Source organism: Lygodium microphyllum, chromosome 12 (genome assembly GCF_053477565.2).
Source record: "Lygodium microphyllum isolate KBCC chromosome 12, Lygodium_microphyllum_v1.1.10, whole genome shotgun sequence".
Taxonomy (NCBI): Eukaryota; Viridiplantae; Streptophyta; class Polypodiopsida; order Schizaeales; family Lygodiaceae; genus Lygodium; species Lygodium microphyllum.
Genome location: NC_141146.1, coordinates 116,453,474 through 116,476,371, shown reverse-complemented (window position 1 = coordinate 116,476,371; position 22,898 = coordinate 116,453,474).

Below are 22,898 nucleotides of genomic sequence, written 5' to 3'. Positions count from 1 at the left end.
GGGGAAAAAAACATCTTGCTAAGTATGGGTACACCGAAATATGGCAGACATCGAGGGGCTATTACAAGGCCTCACTAAGTATGTAGAGGCTATAATGCATAGGCTACATGAGGAGTTTTACAAGATTATGATAAAAGCATTAAGAAAAAGTACATACAAAAAGAAAGATCTAGTAAAATTTTGGGTCAAGGACTGACAGGCCCTTGTGGTCTTTAGCTTTTGATTTTCTTTTAGCATAGATCTTCTTGTCCTTCTTCACATTGGTGTAGTCCACTTTGCTTTCTTTGTCCTCTTTTTGTCCTCATGGTCTTCTTTTTCTTGGTCTTTTTCTTTATGGTGTTTATGGCCTTCTTCTTTATTGACTTTGCTTGCATTAGTCTTCATGTCCCCCTCAAGAAAAGATATCATCATTTTTTAGATTTGCATGATTACCAAGGCAGCTAGAATGTCTTCAAAATCTTCAAATGAAATCATTTATTGGACTTGGATGTAGGCAACTTCATGTCTTCCAACAAATAGATCAAACAAGTCTTCCATGTAGTGTAAATGAGCAATAAGAGTTGTGTTACTCTTCATGAAGGGCATTCATTTAAAAATCTTCATGTTTGACATTTCCATGGCTGAGAATCAACACAATATCTCTAAGACTAAATCAATAAATGAGTTGAAAATGATTGTGTCAAAGGACACAAGAAGCATTAGTGTTAAACAACGCTATTTAGTATCAAAAGATACTAGTTTGTTCTTGAATCTCCAAGGTGAATCTTGAATCCCCTCCTTGCTTATTTGAAATGATGGAGTAGTAGCAAATAATTGATAATATATCAGAAAGAAAGTTGAGCTTGAGTGTACCAAGGAGTACAAGTGGTAGTAGTATTCAATAACACTAGATACTATATAGTTGAATCTTCGGTGTTAGATCTTTATGTTGGAGCACTTGCTTGCTGATTTGTTGTGATTTCCTTGCTGGATACCAAGTGTTATAGTAGATTAGAGTGGCATTGGTGAGCTTGAGGTGAAGGGAGTAAGAGATTGAGGTAAAAGATGAGCTTGAAGCTTGAGTGGCTATGGAGTCCCTCTGTTAGGGTTTTCTAGTCGACTGGTTTTCCAACTGTGCTACTACAGCTCGTAGATAGATCATTCCAAGAGATTTTTGACTGGGAGAGAGATTATACCATGACCTTCCAAAGCCCTATACTCATAAGACCAATCACATACTAGAGACATGGTGCAGATTGTATGACCACTGTAGGCACAATTCAAGGCAATGATGATAAATTTCCGTAATGCTGGAGTGGACAGTGACCAATCTCAAATTGTGATGTAACACAAGGGAGTGCCTTGAGTCAAAGGACAAACCCCTAGAAGAAAGAAAGTTAAGATATGATTTGATTTGAGAGATCCAAATGCTCAAAGGAGATAGGGTGTAGGCTACTGTGGCTATTGTTGCCATACAGAGAGAGTGTGATTCAAGTGAGGAGATAAAGTCACACACTCAACTTGACCTTAGATTGAGCTGAGTAGAAGTAAAGAGGAGGTGAGTGAGAAGTTTGCTGACCTGAGCCATGCTCACCATGGCTCTAATACCATGTTGAGAAGCATGGATCTAGAGCATGGCTATGGAGGATGAAACACAAAGACTAAACTCATGATGACATAGACCTGGAGAGAATTACTGTCACACAAATGAATTATGTTCCAAGATGGAAGCTTAGACTCATATACAAAATCCTGTATGTATGGACAATACACTAAGTAAAAGGACAAAGTACAATTATATATATTGCATTCAAATGATAGGCAAGTACAATGCTTTATAGTCTTCTAGGTAGGTAGCACTTTCCACCATTGTGCTTATGGGATTTAGTCTCTTCTGCTAGATTGCTTGCATTTTCCTTGCCCACTACTCCATACAATGAGGCATACAAATGCATGTGATTTCCAAAACTCTCAACACAAGAGTACTAGCTATAGAGCAACTGCCTCCAATGGAGCTAGCACCATTTATACAGTTGCCAACCTTAGGGGATGAGGATGAGGAAATGCTAACAAAGAAGATGAAATTGTCTCCTTTGAGCCCCTATAATGAGGAATGACTGCTTGTTTATTTGCTCCTTGAGTCCCATCTCTAGCCTTGTCTCTCATTGGGGGGGCTAGCCATTGTAAAAGTTTTTCATTTGCACATGAGCTATTGTATGCTTCTTGTTTCTTTTGTCTTGATCTTTTTAATGCAAGAGCAATGTCTAAGTTTTGGAATATTCTTTTTACTTCTAACCTTTGCCAAACTAAGATGTAAAACCACTAGAGAACTTGCAATAAGATGTTTGCCTTTTGTGCACCACCATTGTGTCTTGTATGCCTAAAGTATCTGGTCCTTTCTTGGTAATGGGAATTCTCCATTCTCTAGATGGATCAAGTTGAAAAACTCTCATATTGCCTTGCAAACCAACTATAAATAATATGTTGGGCATAAGAAAAGAGATGGAATTATTTAAGTGATGAGTAGTGAGCTCAAGGCCTAATGAAGCTCCATATGAAGTTTGAAAATACTCAAGTACCATCTACTTGATTGTGAGTTCATTTCAATAAATTATCTATGTTATTTAATTATTATCTACCTTGAATGGATTGAGTTGGAGTGTCAGGAACCTCATTATTAGAGAAGCTCAGAACAAGCAAAATGGGCCCCTACATCAATGAGGAAAGCCCCATTTTGCATGGTAGTGACCCCTTTTCATCATCTACCTTTAATTTAGTGAGTTGCACTATTGGGTACTTCATTTCTAGGAAGGGTCACTACCATGAGGAAAAAACATTTCCCTCTACTTTTGTCACAGAGAGGGAGGTGCTCTTTTTGCGTGGTAGTGACCTCTTTTTCAAGTGTCACTGAAACCTCATATTTGGTTTTCAATTTTCTCAAAACTTTTCTTTTAATCAAAGGAAATTTCTACCATATAGTGTGTGAAATTGTTTTCTCCCCAGGCATCCTTCATGGAGGTTTTGAATTTGTTGAGGGCCTTCTTGAAGGCCACACAATCATCAATGGACGAAGGTGTTCTATCACAATACAAGAACACTGTGTCCAACATCTTCGAGACTTCGGCCTTCTTGTTCCTTTCTCTTTCATCATCCCCATGGTCATTGATTGTATTGTGTAGCACTTTCCATTGACTGTGATGAATGCAAGAATAACCTTTTCTAGGCTTGCCATGGAATCCAAAAAACCTTCAGTTGTTCTCTTGCAAGAAAACCACCAAGACCTATGGACCACTTATTGCTTCAAGCGTTTCAAGCTGAGAGCTATGGCTACCTCTTACATAGCTGTGCACACTCCTCCACACACAAATGTAGTGAACTTAACTTTGAATTTGATTGAGTTGCCTCCTGCCCACGAATCTTCCACTAGCTCTATGATCCAAGATGTGATCTCAAGCAATCACCATCTCCAAGCTCCAAACTTTGACCTCCATAGCCATACACACGAGAAAGGAGAAGAGAAGAAGATGATGATGAAGAGAGGAGAAGAAGAGCCTCTCCACGGTCCCTCACTCTCTCACACACACTCTCCCTCTCTCACACACACTCTCTCCCTTTCTCATACACAAGAAGGAAGCAAGAGCAAGAAGCAAGAAGAGAACAAGTTTGACCGCACACCAAGAATGAGCTTCTTCATTCACTTTTTGAATTTTATACATGTCCTATCCCCTCCTTGGGCGACCATCCCCTTTTTGGTCTAGCCTTTGTAAATTCCTCTACTCTCTTTTCTCCACCTTCCTATTGGCATTGGTATTAAATCTACCTCTCATTAGTTACAACTTGCATGGGAGATAGTATGGTTCTCTTTTACAAGCTGAATTATAAGGCATTTGGTGCTCTTTTTGCAAAAATATTAGAGTATATTTATTATGTGCATCTTCCTTTTACATCTAAACTTTTCATGTGCTTTGTGTCTTCAAATTTTCATTATACTTTAGGCAATTAATTCTAACATGATTCTATGACTTAGAATCTCAATTGTTTATGCTTGTACTAATATGTTTTCTAGATGAGTTATCAACTTGTGTAAGTGAAGAATATGGAAGCCAATATCTTATGTAATTATCTTATATAGCAAAATAATAATCTAGTAATGAATAACCTGGTTTGGCAGCATGATGACATTAGGAATTTCATCTTTACTCATACTTGCATTAACCACACCCAATGTTCCGTTGGTAGTGGCAACTCCTGCAACCTCAAGCACTCCCGTATCATTGGCAATACCTGTTGCTTGACCGGTTACGTTGGTCCCCATGGTTTTTCCACTTTGTCGCTTTGGAGCCATCGTCCACGAGTGGTTTAAGAGATAAGGAAGGTGGAATAGATTTGAGATGAGAGAGCGTAAGAGAATATGGCTTAGTTAAAGATGGAGACAAGGGAATTGAGCTAACTCTCTCTCTCTCTCTCTCTCTCTCTCTCTCTCTCTCTCTCTCTCTTTAGCTTCTTCTTGCAGCCTCTTGAAGGGGTATCCTTCTACCTCTCTTTCTCTACCTCTCTCTTGCAACCTCTCGGGGTCTCTTTATGCTCTGTAACTGCCCCCCATGCCTCTTATTTATAGTGAATTGGAGAAGAAGGATTGTGGCTGAGAAGAATAGTTGTTTGTGGAGGGGGATATTGGAAAGATAAGTGATTTGATTCTCAGATCATAAATTTGATGGTTCCATTGGCTCCGAAAGGTGGGCAAAACCCCAAGAAACTTGATTAGAAAGCTCTTAGTTCACTCTTTTTTATTTTCTCTGTTCGAAAGTGCTATTTTTTGTCTATACACTGTGATCGCGGCGTGCAGATTTCGCCAATCTCTGTCTCTCTCTCTCTTTTCTTTTTTTAAAAATAAAAACTTCAAACTGACTAACACATCACTTGTCTTTTCTTTTAAATGACATCAAGTTCTAGAAATCTCCATATCTCTCTTTTAAAAAAATGATAATATCTAAAATATCTAAAATATTCTAGTATTGTCCAAAAATCTAATATTTTTAGACCATCCTTACTATACACATTAACATTACCGATTAATACAACTCATCTCTATTGTTCACGTTGTAACTTCCATGAAGGGTGGCTATACGGTCCTTGTTAATTCATAAAAAATAGTTACGACTCTCAGTTTTATTCATTTATTTATTTTTAATGTTTGTTAGTTATTAACGTTAGTTAAATTTTTTAACTTTAGTTAGTAACCTTACTAACTTATTAATTGACTAACTAACTTTTGAACTAACCAACTAACTTTTATTGCCTGGAAATATTACATCCTCGTCTCCTTAGAGAAATTGAGATGTCCTCATCTCGAGAGAAACCGTGGGTACTATTGATGAAGAGTATCCTCATCTATCCATGAAGCATCTTCTTCAGGAGAATCCTTCCACTGGACAAGGTATTCTCTAAGGGTTCTACTCCTCAAATTTCTCTCCCTTACATCAATTACTCTGTTAGGTTGTAGCTCAAGGACTCCTTGGCTAGGTATTACAACTTGTTGATCATCAAGAATATGGTTAGGGTTAGCTACGTATGCTTTCAATAAGCTAACACGAAATACATTGTGGATTTTGATATTCTCAGGGAGTTGTATCTTGTAAGCACTTGGTCCTAAGCACTTGAGAATCTTATAGGGTCCACAATATCTTGGACTTAGCTTCTTAAATTCCCCTAAAGAAAAAGAACTCTTTTTTGGATGGACACGGATGAAGACCATGTCTCCCTCTTTGAAGATTTGTTCTTGCCTTTTTAGATCAGCATACACCTTTTGTCAGTCCTTGGCATCTTGAATATCTTGTCTGATAATCTTGATTTGATCATCCATTTCTTCTAACATTTTTCTCGAGGCTTCTACCCTTAGAGTAGGATCAAAAAAATTAAGTGGCATACGACAATCTTGACTGTATAGTGCCTAAAATGGAGTCATTTGAATACTTCGATGATAGGAGGCATTATAGACAAATTCCACTAAGGATAGATACTGAATCTACCTTTTAGGTTCCTTGCCGCAATATGCACGTAGAATATCCTCAATTACTTGATTAACTCATTCTATCTGCCCATCAGTTTGTGGATGATAAGCAATACTGAAACAAAGTTGGGTTCCAATGGCTTCAAATAAACTGTTCTAGAAGTATGATGTGAAAAGAGAATCACGATCACTGATGATCCTTTTAGGTAACTCGTATAACCTAAAAATATATTTTACAAAAATTCTAGCAATATTTGAAGCTTTGTAATTGGTTTTTATTGGAATAAGATGAGCGACCTTTGTTAGCATGTCTACTATCACCATTATTGAGTTATATCCTCCTTGTATAGAAGGTAATCCAACTACAAAGTCCATGCTAATAAATTCCCATTTCATCTGGGGAATGTCAAGTGGTTGGAGTTTTCCTAGTAACTTGACACATTAAGATTTTACCCTTTGGCAATTTAGACATTTAGTGACATACTTAAGTACATCACCCTTGAGTTTTTGCTAGTAATAACTTTTCCTGACAGCATTAAGGGTTTTTGCATACCCTGGGTGTCTTGAAAAAGGAGAATCATGTGCTACCCAAAGTATCCTTCTCTTGAGAGTCTGACTTGAAGGAATGCATAGTCTCATTCTGAAATAAACAAGTCTTCATCTTCATCTATAGAGAATTCTTGATACATAGTCTTGAGTTTGGGATCTTGTTCCTTATTTTGAACTTCCCAAAACAATTGTTGATAGTCTGGGTCCTTATTTGCTTCATCCTTGGTCAACTCGATGATAGGATTAGTTGGAATTGATACCATTGTAGCCAGAGTTTCTACCCTAGATGGTTCTTCAGTGATAAGAGCATTAAGGAAGGCTTTATGGCTAAGGGCATCTGCTACTACATTTTCTTTACCAGGTCTGAACTTAATTTCAAAGTCGTACTCCTGTAGAATCTCGATCCAACGTCGTTGCCTCATATTAAGATCAGGCTGAGTAAAAATCCACTTAAGACTTTTATGATTTGTGACTAAGGAAAACTTATTTCCAAGCAAGTAATGTCTCCATAATTTGAGAGCATGAATCACAACTAACAACTCCAGGTCATGAGTAGCATATTTCTGCTAATGGGTTTTCAATTTTCTTGAAGAGTAAGCTACACGATGTCTTTCTTGCATTAGTACGCATCCCAATGCAAGAGAGATAGCATCTATGACAACTTTGAATTCCTTGCTTAAGTCAGGTAGCCTTAGATAGGAGCAGTTACCAAACTATGCTTTAGTTGCTCAAAGCTAGACTGTTCGATTGGCATCCAATTAATGGCAACTTGCTTCTTAAGTAAGTTTGTAATAGGTGTTGCAATTTGAGCATAGTTTATGATGAATACCCTATACCATCTTGTTAGACCTAGAAAACTTCTCACTTCCTTGATAGTGGTTGGGGATGGCCAATCTTGAATATCCTTGACCTTGGTAGGATCTACTAATATACCTTCATCAGACACTATGAATCCCAACTATTCAATTTTCCTTTTGAAGAAGGCACACTTCTTCTTCTTGGCATACAATTTGTGTGTTCTCATTGTCTCTCGGACAACATGCGAAGATGTGGTTCATGATCTTCTTCCTCCTTAGAATAAGTTAGGACGTCATCAAAGAATACAATAACAAAATCGTCAAGATGAGGTCTAAAAATGTCATGCATTAACTTGTTGAAGGTAGTTGGAGAATTTGTCAACCCAAATGACATTACGATGAATTCAAAATGATCATATCTTGTGTTGAAGGTGGTCTTTGGAATATCTTCATTCTTGACTCTAATCTGATAATATCCTGACCGAAGATCAATCTTAAAAAAGATCATTGCTCCTTGTAGACGATCAAGAAGCTCATCTATCCTCGGTATTGGGTACTTATTCTTTACTATTACCTGGTTTAGCCCTTGGTAGTCGATACAAAGATGGAGAGTTCCATCTTTCTTCTTTTGGAATAATGCTGGGGCTCCCCATGGTGAGCTACTTGGCAGGATATACCCTTGTTCTAGCAGTTTCTTGAGTTGCTCTTTTAGTTCGATGGCTTCAGGAATATACATTTTGTAAGGTCTCTTTGCCATTGGAGCGGCTCTTGGAACAAGTTTGATCTCATGATCAACTTCTCTTTCTGGAGGTAACTCAGTTAGCTCTTCAGGAAATATGTCAGTGTACTCTTTTAACCAGGATGGTTCTTCTTCTGCCTGACCATCTTGATTTATCTTGTTAAGCTTGATCAAGTAAACATGTAATCCCTTCTTCAAGCCTTTTACAATTTGAGAAGCTTTTTCTAATTGAACTTTAGGTTTCCCTGTTTCACCTTGTGTAGTTGCTATTTCACCATTTACATCCTAAAATGTGACTTGACCTTTTCCACAATGGATATGAGCATCATTGGGAATCAGCCAATCCATTCCTAATAAACATTCATAGGCTCCTAAGTTCATTACTCTAAACCTCATACTTGAAAGGTTTTCTCCTAGGTTAAACTCTACCTTGGCAGTTTGATGTGTAGAAAGTACTTCCTTTCCATTTGCTAATTCCACAAGCAGCTTTGATGCATTTACTATATCTATTCCTATATTCTTAGCACACTTGGGTGAAATAAATGAGTGTGTACTTCCACAGTCAATCAAAACTTTAAATGATTTACCTTGGTGACTAGCCGATATCTGTATTATTGAATATTGATGATTTGTTCCTTTCTTGTGGAACGCATCATGAACAATTGCTCTTTCAATATCTTCTTCCATAGTAAGGTCTTCCTCCTTATTAGTCTCTTTTAGGGTAATATTTGTTGTTCTTCCTCTTGCCATAGCTACTTGACCATGGCCTTGGGCAACTCTGCCTTGACCTTGAAATTGGGCTTGGTGATGGTTCCTACCAAGATTTGGACAATCTCTCCTGAAATGTCCTATCTCATTGTACTGAAAGAACCTAAGACCATCCCTGTTTCCCTGGGAGGAATAAAATTTCCAACTGCATTGGATTTTACCATTTTCTTCCGACCTTGGTAAAATTGGCCTTGGGTTCTTTTTGCTTGACCTTTGAATCCTCCTTTGTTCTGGTTATTGTAGCTCCAAAACTTATTGTTATTAGGCTTTGATTGTACTTCCCGCACAATAGGAGCAGCTCAAATCAAGGCATCCTGGAGGTCTATGGGACACATTGATTCCAAACGAGTGTTCAGAGGATAATTTAGCCCATTTTAGAACTTGGACACTTGTTAAACAATATCCATGGGGGGTGCATATTTAAGAAGAGAAACAAACTTGGAGTAGTATGCTTCCAAGGCCGACTGTCCCATTTGCTTCAAATTGAAGAACTCATTCATCTTTTGGGTGCGATAAGCTGGAGGTAAATACCTTTCTCTTATAGCTTCTTTCAGCAAATCCCAAGTAATGGTATTTTAAGGGACACCTTGATCTCAGCACCAGTACTTCCACCAAAGTCGAGCTCCACCAATTAATTGTAGCTTAGCTATCATGGCTTGGTTGGCTGGGATAGTTCCAGTAGCAATAAAATAATCTTCCATAGATTCGATCCAAATCTCTGCATCGGCTTCCACATTTTTGCCTTCCCCATTAAACTCCGGAGGTTTGACTTGCTTCAAAAGATTCATTTTCTCTTGAGCTTCGTTGGGAATTATTGTGGGTGCGAGATTTTGGGAAATTTTCAACAATTCGCAAGTTAAATTTTACAAAGTTTATATGGTGTCAATAATAGAATTCAATACTCAAATTATCTCTCACTTAGTTTAATGAAACAACTCTCAAATAAAACTCTCTTCCCATTGCTAAATTTAAATTGCAATTTTAGAGTTTTCAAAAAAAAAAGGTTGCATTATTTCTCTGATTGATAAAGTATCAATCAATCTTTTATTACAACAGATGTACAAGGTAATCAGATGGAAAGAAATACATTATTTAGATGGCTTGCAGGCTCATCTTATTTTCTTTCAGAAAAGGATTCCCTATTACAATCTAAGTATGACACTCTGATACATCCTTTATGAAGTAACTTGGATTCGGAGAGTAGATATTTAGGAATCTATATTTTTGAGGGAGTTCAAAAAATCCATCTTTTTTGTAGTTGCGGTGGCTAGAGAGACCTATGACTTTTATTTTGTCAGCTAGAAGGATCTTCATAACTTCCTCATAGATATACTGGTTTAGTTTGATCTTCTTGCCTCTAGTATACAAGGTTGAGTTTACACTGGCCTCATGAAATAGATAGATCTTGACAATTTTAAGATCTTCCATCCATTTTACCCTTTTCAGATTATTTTGAAGATAAGCTAGATGGCTTGCATCGATATAGCAATATCCTCCGCTAATCATCCACCGTCTTTCACGATATAGAGGCGAGGAATTGTACAACTGATCTAGTACCCACATCATCTAAATTCTCCAAGCAAAACTAGATGAATGTATAGCTGACATAAACATTACTTGAAAGATCAAGAATTGTTTCCAAGATTCGTTACTTTGCCATAATTAAAAAACATACATTAATAAAGAGAAGGAAACATGTCCTAGGCTAAGCTTAGAATTTTTTTTTTCTTAAGCTTACGTTGTAATCTATACTAACATGCGCTCTGATACCAACTGTGAGGAGTGTTCAATAGTCTCAATCCATAGCACACCTTTTAGTAGTCTATCAGTAGGTTTTTTGAAAATGATGCCACCTAGTGCTCCCTTGGAACATCACGGGGTTTGTCACTTAGGATCTATTGAGTCTACTTTGCAATGGGAGAGTTCCAGACAAACCCACTAGGATCAACCTGAAGTTTTGGGTTCCTAAAATTGGATGGGTCTCCTAGCAGCCAGCTGGCGTCAGTAATTTTGAGTCACACTTTTACAGGATTACTCGATTTGAAGTGGACTTGTCATTGCACTTGGTTCAAAGAGAATGGGAGATGGAGGGGAGTGTGGTACGTCAACCCTCCTGCCCATAAGGCAAAATCCCATTCCAGCCCCCTAAAACAATGCAAGTCGGTTCTACCTAATGACTAGTTGGTCAATTTACCGTCTTCCTATTTCTATTTCCAATTTAGAAAAGCTCCCAGCTAACCGGGACCACCCTACATTTGGATGGACCCATCGAGGGTTACGCCCACCCGCTTTCCTTTGATGATGGGTCATCTTTAGTTTTTTAATTACCTACAACACATTTATTGGAACATATACAACCAGCTTCCTTAATTAGTCCAAGTTCCTTCACATAATTTATATCACCGACATGCATATAATTCGAATAGTAAAGCAAACTTCTTTATTATATTGGAAGCTTATTACAATTTTCATCTTTCCGTTCTAGTGGAAGATACATAGAATTCCATAAGGATATCATGTCCACCAAGATTCCACCCTCATAACTAGTATTTAGGGTTCCAGGATCCCATCCTGGGTCATAAAGGGGCTCGTCAGATTCTGGGAACAATGTAGGATTTACAGCCAGAGCCCCCTCTGGCACCTACATTTCCTACTGTGCGAGACTATCCCTATTGACAGAACTTTTGCCTACGGAGTCGGTCCAAGCTTCTTGTAGCGATAATCATGACCCCCTTGGAGTAGGGTCTTGCCGCTAGCTTGGGGGTAGCCTAGCGTGATCCTTCCTTTTATTTTGTTTGACAATAATTTCAATCAGAGATCTAGATTCTAGAAATACAAACAGTCCTTTCAAATGTATATCAAATGATGCAATGACAATCACCCCATCATGCAATTCACAGCTTCACATAGCCAAGGTAGACGTTATCTTAAGGTAACCTTACATTCTAATGAGGAATCTCCTCCCCATAAAGAAGTGTTGAGTACATCTCTTATAACATGTTAAGTAAGGCATGAATTTCCAGTTTGGGCTATCTTACCCAACATAAGCGAAATTCCTTAAAGAAATATATTGTGCCAATAACTCAACAAGATGACCTATAGGACTCTTACATAGACAATCAATTTCAATAACGATCTCTAGTCAACTCTTAACCTTGTTGCATTTGACCATGACTATATCGAATGCACATAAAGACATATGTACAATAACCTTAGGCAATTAATTCTAACATGATTCTATGACTTAGAATCTCAATTAATCTAGCTGCAAATCATAGCGACTAATTGTTTATGCTTGTACTAATATGTTTTCTAGATGAGTTATCAATTTGTGTAAGTGAAGAATATGGAAGCTAATATCTTATTTAATTATCTTATATAGCAAAATAATAATCTAGTAATGAATAACCTGGTTTGGCAGCATGACGACATTAGGAATTTCATATTTACTTGCACTTGCATTAGCCACACCTGATGTTCCATTGGTAGTGGCAACTTCCGCAACCTCGAGCACTCCCGTATCATTGGCAATACCCATTGCTTGACCGATTGCGTTGGTCCCCATGGTTTTTCCACTTCATCGCTTTGGAGCCATTGTCCACGAGTGGTTCGAGAGATAGGGAAGGTGGAATAGATTTGAGATGAGAGAGCGTAAGAGAATATGGCTTAGTTAAAGATGAAGACAAGGGAATTGAGCTAACTCTCTTCCTCTCTTCCTCTCTCTCTCTCTCTCTCTAGATTCTTCTTGTAGCCTCTTGAAGGGGTATCCTTCTACCTCTCTTTCTCTACCTCTCTCTTGCAGCCTTTCGAGGTCTCCTTATGCTCTCTAATTGCCCCCCATGCCTCTTATTTATAGTAAATTGGAGAAGAAGGGTTGTGGCTGAGAAGAGGAGATCTTTGTGGAGGGGATCTTGGAAAGATCAGTGATTTGATGCTTAGATCATAAATTTGATGGTTCCATTGGCTCTGAAAGGCAGGTAAAAATTCAAGACACTTAGTTAGAAAGCTCTCAGTTCACTCCTTCTTCTTTTCTCTATTCGAAGTGTTGTTTTTTGTTTGTAGACTGTGATCGCGGTGCGCACAATTTTGCCAATCTCTCTCTCTCTCTCTCAATTTTCTTTTTTTAAAAATAAAATCTTCAAAATAACTAACATATCACTTGTCTTTTTTTAAAAATGACATCCAGTTCTAGAAATCTCCATATCTCTTTAAAAAAAAAAAGGATAATATCTAAAATATCTAAAATATTCTAGTATTGCCCAAAAATCTAATATTTTTAGACCATCCTTACTATAAACATTAACATTAGTAATTAATATAGCTTATCTCTCTTGTTTACGTTGTAACTTCCATGAAGGGTGGCTACGGTCCTTGTTAATTCATAAAAAATATCAAGTTACAACTCTCGGTTTTATTTATTTATTTATTCTTAATGTTAGTCAGTTATTAACGTTAGTTAATTTTTTAACTTTAGTTAGTAACCTTACTAACTTGTTAATTAACTAACTAAATTTTGAACTGACCAACTAACTTTTATTGCCTGGAAATATTACATATACAGACATTGTCATGAGTAGAACCTTGCTAATATAGACATGGAGAAAATTAACCATATAAAGCTAGAGGCTGCCACAAGGCTTTACTAAGTGTGTAGAGGTTGTAGTGCAAAAGGTTGGTTACATGAGGAGTACAAGAGCTTATGATAAGGACATTAGGCAAGTATGCATTCACAACCTTAAAAAGTCTATTAGAAAATGAGCTGTAATAGAGGGACTGGTGAGTCCTATCCTTTTGCTCTTTGGTGTCTTCTTATTATTCTTCTTCTCCATTTCTTTCTTCATCTTCTTTCACTGTTGCAAGGTGTGCTCTCTGAGATCTTTTCCTAGCATGACAAAACTTCTCAATATGCCTAGTTCTTTTACAAAAATCACAAACTATGTCATTCTTCCCTTTGTCCTTCACATAGAGGAGATGTTGGTCTCATGGGGTGCTTGCTTCTTCTTTGCTCTTGATCTTCTTTTCCTCTTCAAGGAGAGAAGCTTTGATATCCATAGTTTTTTTTATCATGTGGATTAATGTGGTAGATACATTATCGTGGTTGGGTGGAAGACTTTTGAGGTGCACTCCAATGCAAATTTATTCATCCATCATCAAGTTCATTCCTACAAGTTGTATAAACAAGCTTTCCATATAATTCAAATGAGTTGCAAGTGAGGTACTACTTTTCATATCAAGCCTAAAGAATTCAATTAGCAAACCATATTTGGAGGATTTTGAGTGAGCTCCAAACAAGGTTTCTAACCAATCCCATGTTGCTTGAGAGGTTTCACAATCATCGACATGATAAATATAGATGTCATCAAGTTTGAGCTTGATAATAGCTTGAGCCTTATCGTCATTTTTATCCCATATCACTGAGAGTGTAGCTTCCCTTGGTTTCTTCTCTTGACCACATGATTGACCACAAGCCTTTCTTCATCAAGATGAGTTTGATCCTTGTCTCTGCCATGTGTGAAACTTGACTCCTTTAAATTAGTATGAGGGTGAATCTTTGCCCATTTTGGTGGCAAGAACAAATAATTGAGAGTAGACCAAAAAGAGAGTTGAAGTTGAATGTGTCAAAGAGACACAATAAGCACTAGTGCCAAAAAGCACTATGTGAGTATCAATAGATACTAGCAAGTTGAACCTTTGATGTTGGATCTTGATGTTGAATCTTCAAGTTGAGTCTTCTTCTTGTTGATTTGAAGTAGTAGCACTGCTAGAAACTAAGTGTGGTTCTAGATCAGAGAGTCAGTGGCATGATTGAGCCCAATGGGAGTGAGAGAGAGAATAGATATTTGAGCTTGAGCTCAAAGGCTATGGCTGCCCTCTTTAGGGTTCTGATAGGCGATTGGATTTTTTCTCTGTGCGGGTTGATGCAACGTTTGTTCATCAAGATCTTTAGTGGGGAAGGAACTCATGCACCAAGAATTGAAAGCCTTATGGTCTTCATCAATATCATTGCATGTATGGATTGTGCAGGCTGTACGGCAAGAATGCAGGTGAAAACAAGCAACATGCTGCAAAGTTTGCAATGCTGGAGTAGAGACATGACAACATCAGTTTGTGATATGATAGCAAGAAGTGCCAGAAGAAAGGGAACATAATCCTAGAAGAAATCATGAGCCAAAATGACTTGGTTGGAGAGATCTAGGTCCTCCAAGACATGTAGGTACTTATGGAAGTAGGTGAGGAAATCATGGAGAGAATAAAGGAACCAAAATTCAACCTATGGTGACTTGTTGAATTAAGTGATGACCCTAGTTACTAATTAGTAATGAGACATGCTTTGATACCATGCACATAAATTGAGGATGCATGGCTAGGGTGGATCACTAAAATGAGCAAGTAGCCAATCATAATGAGACATAGGTAATGACAAAAGAGAACAACTAATATTACTCAAGCATAATGCAAGTACAAATGAATGAGAATGATAAATAGAATGAGTGTGGGGATGAGTGCCTTTTATAGGCTTATAGTAGGTGGTATTGATAGGTGGAAAAAAGCAAAAGGGACCATGGTATTCACCAATTGTGGTTTTAATATGCCATGCATACATAACCTAGTCTAAGGCTTTATTTGCAACCTGATCCTCTTCCTTGCTGTTCATCACAAAGGGGTTATAGAGTGGGTGTGATTGCACATTTCTCAACAATAATTTGTAGGCTTCTATTGACACCTTGTTGGATATCTCATTCTTTCCTCCAACCATCTCCTCCTCAGCTTGGTTTTTGAGAGATTTATTACATCCTCCACCACCCTTAGAGATAGTATCTTATTCACCATTCGAGGGAAGGTAAAGGTGAACTTGAAAGGGTGGATGTGATTTTACCAAAACTCCCACATTGTAAGTTCCTAGCAAAGGATTGCACTCCTCTCCTAGAGGGATGGCCACATGTGGAGCTTGTAGTAGCTTGGCTCAGAGTTTTCTACATGTGTAGTTCTATATGCTCTCTCCACTTGTGCCTCATCTCCACCATTCTTTCAAGTGGTATGGCTTCCTCCCCTTGCTCTTCTAGTTGTGCTTGTGGTTGCAAAGGGGGTCTCAGTTCATGAAATTGCTCTTCCTCCACTAGGTCATGCTCAATTAAGCCCTTCTTCATGGATTGACTTTGTCAATTCTTGTGAAAGAGGCTGTGCTTGTTGCTCTAACTCCCCAAACCCTAGCAATTTAAGTTCTTTCATGGTTAATCCAACTGCAATCACTTGGGCTCTTTGTTCCTCCACTCCTAAGCCAATACTAGGTTTGGGTGCCTTGGCATGAAGGCCATGTTGAAGAGAGGTTGAGCTTCACATCCCTCTCGTTTCCCATTCTCCTTGAACCAAGTGCAGTATAAATCCGCTTCGACCCTGATATTTATGCATAAAGTAGTTCATTTGGGACTCGATGCTTGTTACCTCCGAGGAACTTGACCATTAGGGAAAACCCTGATTCAGGTTAGTCCTAAGTGGGAACGGTCGGAATGCTTCTGCTTCGTGGCAGACTCGAGAAGACCTAGATCGCAAACCCCGTGACATGCCATGGGAGTGCCGAGAAGCGCTTTCTGGACTCTCTTCCCGATGGGCGCTCTTCTTGCTAGCTCCAACTTCCTTTTGATTTCCTCAAGGGTCTCTTCTTCCCTTGATTGTGTTACATTTAGCAATGTATTTAAAAATTCTCTTTGTTGTTTCAACATCTCCGTCTCTATGGTAGCTTTGCACTCTACCATGAGGCATTCACTCTTTGAATAGGCTAGTTGGGTAAGCTAAGTCTTTGATTATGTCCTCATTCTTGGCTACCCATCTTTCCACCTTCTCTTTTATATGCTCCAATGATTTTGGTATTGGGATAGAGTGGCGATTACGTGCTTATGCTCCCGCCATAATACATGCATTTACTTTTTTTCCTAATTTTGACACTCTACTTTCTCCTTTATGATTTCCTACTTGTGGAGCGCTACTTGAAGTTGGTTGTGCAACTCTACCAACTTCTTCCTAACCTCTTCATCTTTTCGTGTTTTTGCAACATGCATCTCTTTTCTTTCATCCTCTCTTTGCTTCCGAGGGGGTTCACTATAGATGTTGTATGGTATCACGTGAGTGTAAGGGAGGGGGGTTTTTGGAAGGGGACACTTAAGCATATACATTAGAGGAAGACCCCTCTTAATTTCCTATATTGAACTTAAATTTAAGGAGGGGATAGAGGGAAAAAAGAAGGGGGGGATGCATTTGATCACCTCTCTCCATAGATTGGTTTCTCCATGGCATACAAGAGACCTTGACAAGTAAGGTTAAAACCCTAAATCCTCACATAGTAGGGTTATTGAATCAATCATAGTGTGGGAGGGGGGGAGTTGGCACTCTCCCATGGTTTTGGTAGAGAGATTCAACTCCCCTTCTTCCAAAGAGAGCTTGGTGTCCACTTGGTGTAGTCACTTTAAGTATAAAGGGGTTCGATTCCTCTAGTCTCTCTCCTCATGTGGTAAGGTGGCACATGCATTCAAAAACGTTGCGACACATACTTCGATGGTATCCAAGTGCCACTACATAAATCACTTTGTGATATGACCATTTTGATACTTTTAATTGCTAGGATAATTCCAACTTTTAAAAAGAAAGTTAGTATATGTTCTATGAAGACTTACATTTAAGAAAGGGGATACATAAAAAGTCATACATGTATATATCTTATAGGCTTAAATAGGGGGATATATTAGTAATACAAGCTTCATAAATAGGGTTTTTTATAGAATTCCTTGCATGTAGGTGACATGTTTTCTTTACTATGAGTGAACCCCCCGTGCTTTGCTTATTCAACTCCTCATTTTCTAGCTCTAGGCATCTATTTTCCTTGGAGTTGAAGGTGCACATTTTCTCTAGAGCCATATGGTTGTCTCTTTCTTCATCATACATATATTTTAATATTTGTTCACCTTGCTTTTCCTTTAATGCCTCTTTTAATATAATCATCCCCCTATTTATGATAGTCATTACCATCATTTTTATACCATATAGGTTGCAAAGGCATTATTTTCTTCTTCTAGTTCTGTAAGCGCAAGCTTTTTCTCTTGAATCATCTTATTGAGTTGGCTCTAAAGTTATTTTACTAACTCATCGTATTCTTTTGTGTTGCGCATGGCTGAGGGTACCAAAGTGGTTAATACTTTGAAGAAAGGTACCTTCATTCCTTGGCATGATTCAGAATATCAGCTACTCTACTACTGTTGGCTTTTTAGTTCCTACAAGGGGAGCTCCTTCACTTGGTGTAGGTCCAAGTTTTTACACTTTGCTCACTAATACTACACCCAAGCCATGACATTGCTTTAATTGACAGCCCCTTTAGTGGTTCCTTTTGTTGGGATGATTGTTGGGGTGACCATGACTAGTAGGATTGCGTGTAGAGGGGTCTTACCCTTGCCTTCTACCACCTCTTTGGATTGTCTCTTTTGCCATTGCACTTATACTTGGCACATCCTCCTGTTTTGAGCTCATTATAGCCAACTCCTAAGATTGAGAGGACTAGTCCACTAATCTTTTAATAGCCAAGGCTATATGCTCCTCCTTCTCTTATCTCACTATTTCTTTCTCTTCCTCTTGTTTCTTCTTGCACTCCTTTTCAAGCCTCCTAGATTCTTCTTCCATCCTCTACAATTCTCTGTTTCATTTTGTGGTGGATCCGATTCTATTGATAGGGATTTTTGGCGTGATCTTACTTCTTTGTCTTTGGCTTGATAGCTCTGAGCCTTTCTATTCTCGTTGATAGTCCTTTCACTTGAGGTTCCTTGCTCTACTGGATGGGTTGATCAGCCTCTTTATTATTAGTACCTTGTTCTATTTCATCCTATTGATTCTTGTTGAATTCTTTCTATCCCTACTCTTCTACTAAAAATGAAATAGGAGGGCTCATAGGAGTGGGGGAGCGATACTCCTTGTGGACTGGTGATAGTTCAAGGGTTTTCTCTATTGCTTCCTTTCTTTCCACCTCCCCCACACATGGCTTCCTAGATTATAGCTATTAGTACCCCTCCAAACCCTATGGTTGATGCTTTGGAAGCTGGTTTTTTTCTTTCTAACTCCATTGTGCTAGCCAAATACTCTTCCCCTACTTCCCTTATGTTGTTGCTGGCACCTTTAGTGATAGTTGGATTGTTTTTTGGACATAGGAATTCCTATTTACCTCATCCATTGCATTTACTACAGGGCTCTTAAGTAATGGCAGTCCTATCCTATTCATGAGGGCATTGCAAATTTGGCTTGAGAAGAGAATGTGGACCATCTTTGCTTGTAGTTGGATGGTGGGATCACGAATATCAGCCAAGCTGATTTGTCTTTCGTGTAGATTTTCTTCTTGTCCATTCCTAGCATCTCGTAGACATCTCTCTTGGGCCTTTTCTTTGACTTGTCCACTAGCCCCAAGACCTTCACAATTTCTAGGCTAAGTTCAACTTCCATCCTTCTGGTGGCATCTCCTTATCTAATTGTTATCATACCACTCTTCTTTTGGGCATCAAAGGTCCCTTGAAGTGCATTTGCTATGGTCAATGTGTTGCCGCACCTTCTCGAGGTACCTAGCAAGATATTATTGTTCTATTATCTACCTAACGACCTCTTTAGATGTCACCAACCCCCCAAGGTTGTGGATGCTACAATATTTCAGTTGGTTGAACATGTATATCTCCATGGCTAAGCTGTATCTTTTATGTCCCCCCCCTCAAGAATGGGAGCCTATTGGCTTTATCCTATTGCCTTGCCATTTGGGCTCTTATCACCATAGAACATCCCACGATTAGTTATCCTTAAAGGACCCTTCTTGCATGGAAGATAAAGTTATTAGAAAAAACATTATCAGATGATGAAATGTATAACTCACGAAATGAGAATTTTCACATCAATTGATTCGTACATTTCACACAAGAACTTCATGGAGCATTTTTACTAAACAAAAAAGAAGATTCCAATCATCCTTTTCTTTAAAGTTTGGCTTCTATTTTTATTTTTTTCATTCACCTTCCACTTTACCTTCTCCCCCTTAGAATTGATGAAAATCCTTCCTAGGATTGTGGAAGTCAAGGTGTAAGGGCCTTCAATACATTCTAGGTGCACCTTATGGGCTCAAGAGCTAGTCATGAAACTTTGGGTGTCATACTCTACTATTGCATGACATTCCATATGTTGTGGACGAATGCCCAATTGTGTGATGTAAGTTAGTACATCGGTCAAGAGGTCGCTCAAGTTGATTTGGTTTTTTGCGATGTGGAGTTTCTCCTCGGTTAGAATTCTATCCAAGTATGGATAAAGCAAGATATTGTTGTCTAATGGCCAATTTCATGTCATGGCTAATATCCTAAATGAGGTTGGGACCACATATGTTTGGTCATACTTAGAAGTCTTGATAGCATATTGCTGCTCCATAGCATTGGTCATGATTTGATAACCACCTTGAGCCCATGAAATGTGTAGAGTGAACTCGCACTCAACTAATCATTAGAGCTCTACAATTTCCTATAGTTGCATGGATTTTTTTTTCTTCTTGTAGGGCATGATTAAGTGTTTTCTTAAGGCCTTTTATCATGAGATCTCATTGGCAACCATCTCTTCTACAATGGTGGAGGCCTTAGTGATGAAAATGAATTTGTATTCTTTCCAAGAACATGGAAAAAAACGTACCTTATTTACTATAGGTTCATCAAGTAGGCCTAGGTCTCCAAACATTCATAACTTTTGCAAACAATGTGAAAGTTGAGTCCAAATGCCAAATGCATGTTACTAAGTCACGCCTATGTCCATGGCCATGTTGGAAGAAGCCAGTTCAAGAATGGATCATTATTGTTGTGATGGCTTAAGGTCTTTCAGTAGCTTTGGTTTGGTTAGATTGGACAAGTTGGAGCATGGTAATTCCACCTTGGGATTATCATTGGGTTTTGGTGAGCTTGGTTTTAGAAGTTTGGAGGTTAGTTGACATTTTGTCGTCAGTTTTTGTAGTGGTGATCACATCAAAGCTATTAGGCGAGAGCTCATTTATGAGTGCTTGCTCATGTTGACTCTTGGTTGGGGAGCTTTGGGTCTTGATAGACCATTGGAGCACTCATGGATTGAGCACCCTTCCCTCTGGTTTTTCTCTTCCCATGTTTTGATTTATGTTTCTAGGCCTTAGTTTTTGGAGCATGAGATTGAGGATCATACATGCCACTTGTGAGTTTAGGCTTCATAGTAGCTTGGGGTTCACAATAGGGCTATTGAAACCGAGTCACCTATGAATCATAGGAGTGCCAACTCCTCCATTTAGGCCTAGAGCGTGAGGCATGGAAACTATGAGTTCCAAATGATTGGTGTTTGTGAGACTATGGTCTATGCTTGAGGACCCACTTGAGTGTTTTGATCATAGCTTTGGTTGTGGTCTCTAGACACTGGTGGGACTCTACCATGAGTGTACAATGTGGTGCACTATCCCTTCCTTAGGATTGATACTAAGTTTAACTATCAGTGGCACTACAGGCTCTTGGATGGTTGTGGTACCCTTGCTAAAAGCCATTACTATTCTAACATTGCCGAAGGTAGGTGGATGTGTTACAAGTCACAGTCAACATTACATTGGACTTGTTTTTAAAACACAAAACCCAACAATGATTCCTTACCACACTTTGCCTATTACGTAACACATAAAAGATGATGGGTAGGATCTTAGTCTCGATTGAGACCATTGGTTTGCATTTTCCCAAGAGTGGATAGGACTGCCCCTGAAATATGTTTCACATTGGTTGGTTGCAATTGGGGTTGACCCATGGTGGTCCAAGTGATCAAACGCTAAGATATTTGAGTTAGCTTCCTCATCAATTAGTATGTCAAAAGTGTGTGCCTTTTAAGTGGTCACAATTATCCATTGGTAGGCTAGTGCTACTACTTCTTCATCCTCCTCCTCTACTTTAGTGATGGTTGCAACTCTCACATTCATTGGTGGTTCTATCATTGGAGGTTCATGAAGTGGATGTGAGTAATAATTTTTTATGTGACTTCCATTGAAAAAGCCTATGCTCTCCCTCTTTAGGGTTTCAAGTTTCACATTGCCCGTTTTACTAATATTGCAAACCTTGAAAGGTCCCAAATCCCTAAATTCCATCTTTTGCTTGTGTCCCTTGATAGAGTACAACAAGAGTAGGTCTCCTTGCCCATAGTATTGTTGCTTGATGTGTTTGTCAAACCACATCTTGCATTATGCCTTCTAACAAATTAGGACATGGGTTGAAATGAGACGAGTCTCAAATAGGCATTCTAGCTCTACTAATCGATTTGTCCATGTTTCTTTGCCCTCCCATCTCTTCGAGGTTGCTATTCTCAAGCTTGGAATAAAAAATTCTATTGGTAGAATTTCTTGACCATTGGCTTGAGAGTAATATGGTGAGGACCTCGGGTAAGTTACTCATAAATATATGTGTGCATCACGTGGGTTCAAAATAAGGTATTTTTAAAATACTATTTTATACATTTTTTACATATAGAAGGGTGTAATGTAAATGAGTTATTTATAGATTTAATAGAAAAGGGTTATGTTTTATTCATGAAAAATTCACAGGTAAGGATATTTATAAATAGGCCTTGAACGGATGTGATGTAGAGGATATATGTATACTAACTTCCCCGAGATAAGGACTTCCTGTGGATTATTAAGAAGGTGGATAACAAGTGAGAAATCACTTCATTAATGAAGTCTGTGCATCAATCTCATTGACAACTCTATGGGACAACCCAACTGAACTTGGCCCTAGTCCTAACATCATTTTTGCGAGTTTCTCAAGCATCCTCCCACTTGGTGAGATAGTCTATGGCAACAATAATATACTTGGCTTTGAGTACTGTGCCATAAGGTTGATTGGACCAATGAAGTCAATTCCCCATTTTTCGAATGGTTGGCATTCAATCACAGGGGTCAAGTCCATTTTGTTTGTATGAATAGGAAATTTGGTTCATTGGCACTCATCACAGTGCTGCACAAACTTATCTACATTGCAAAATAGCATTGGCCACCACAATTGAA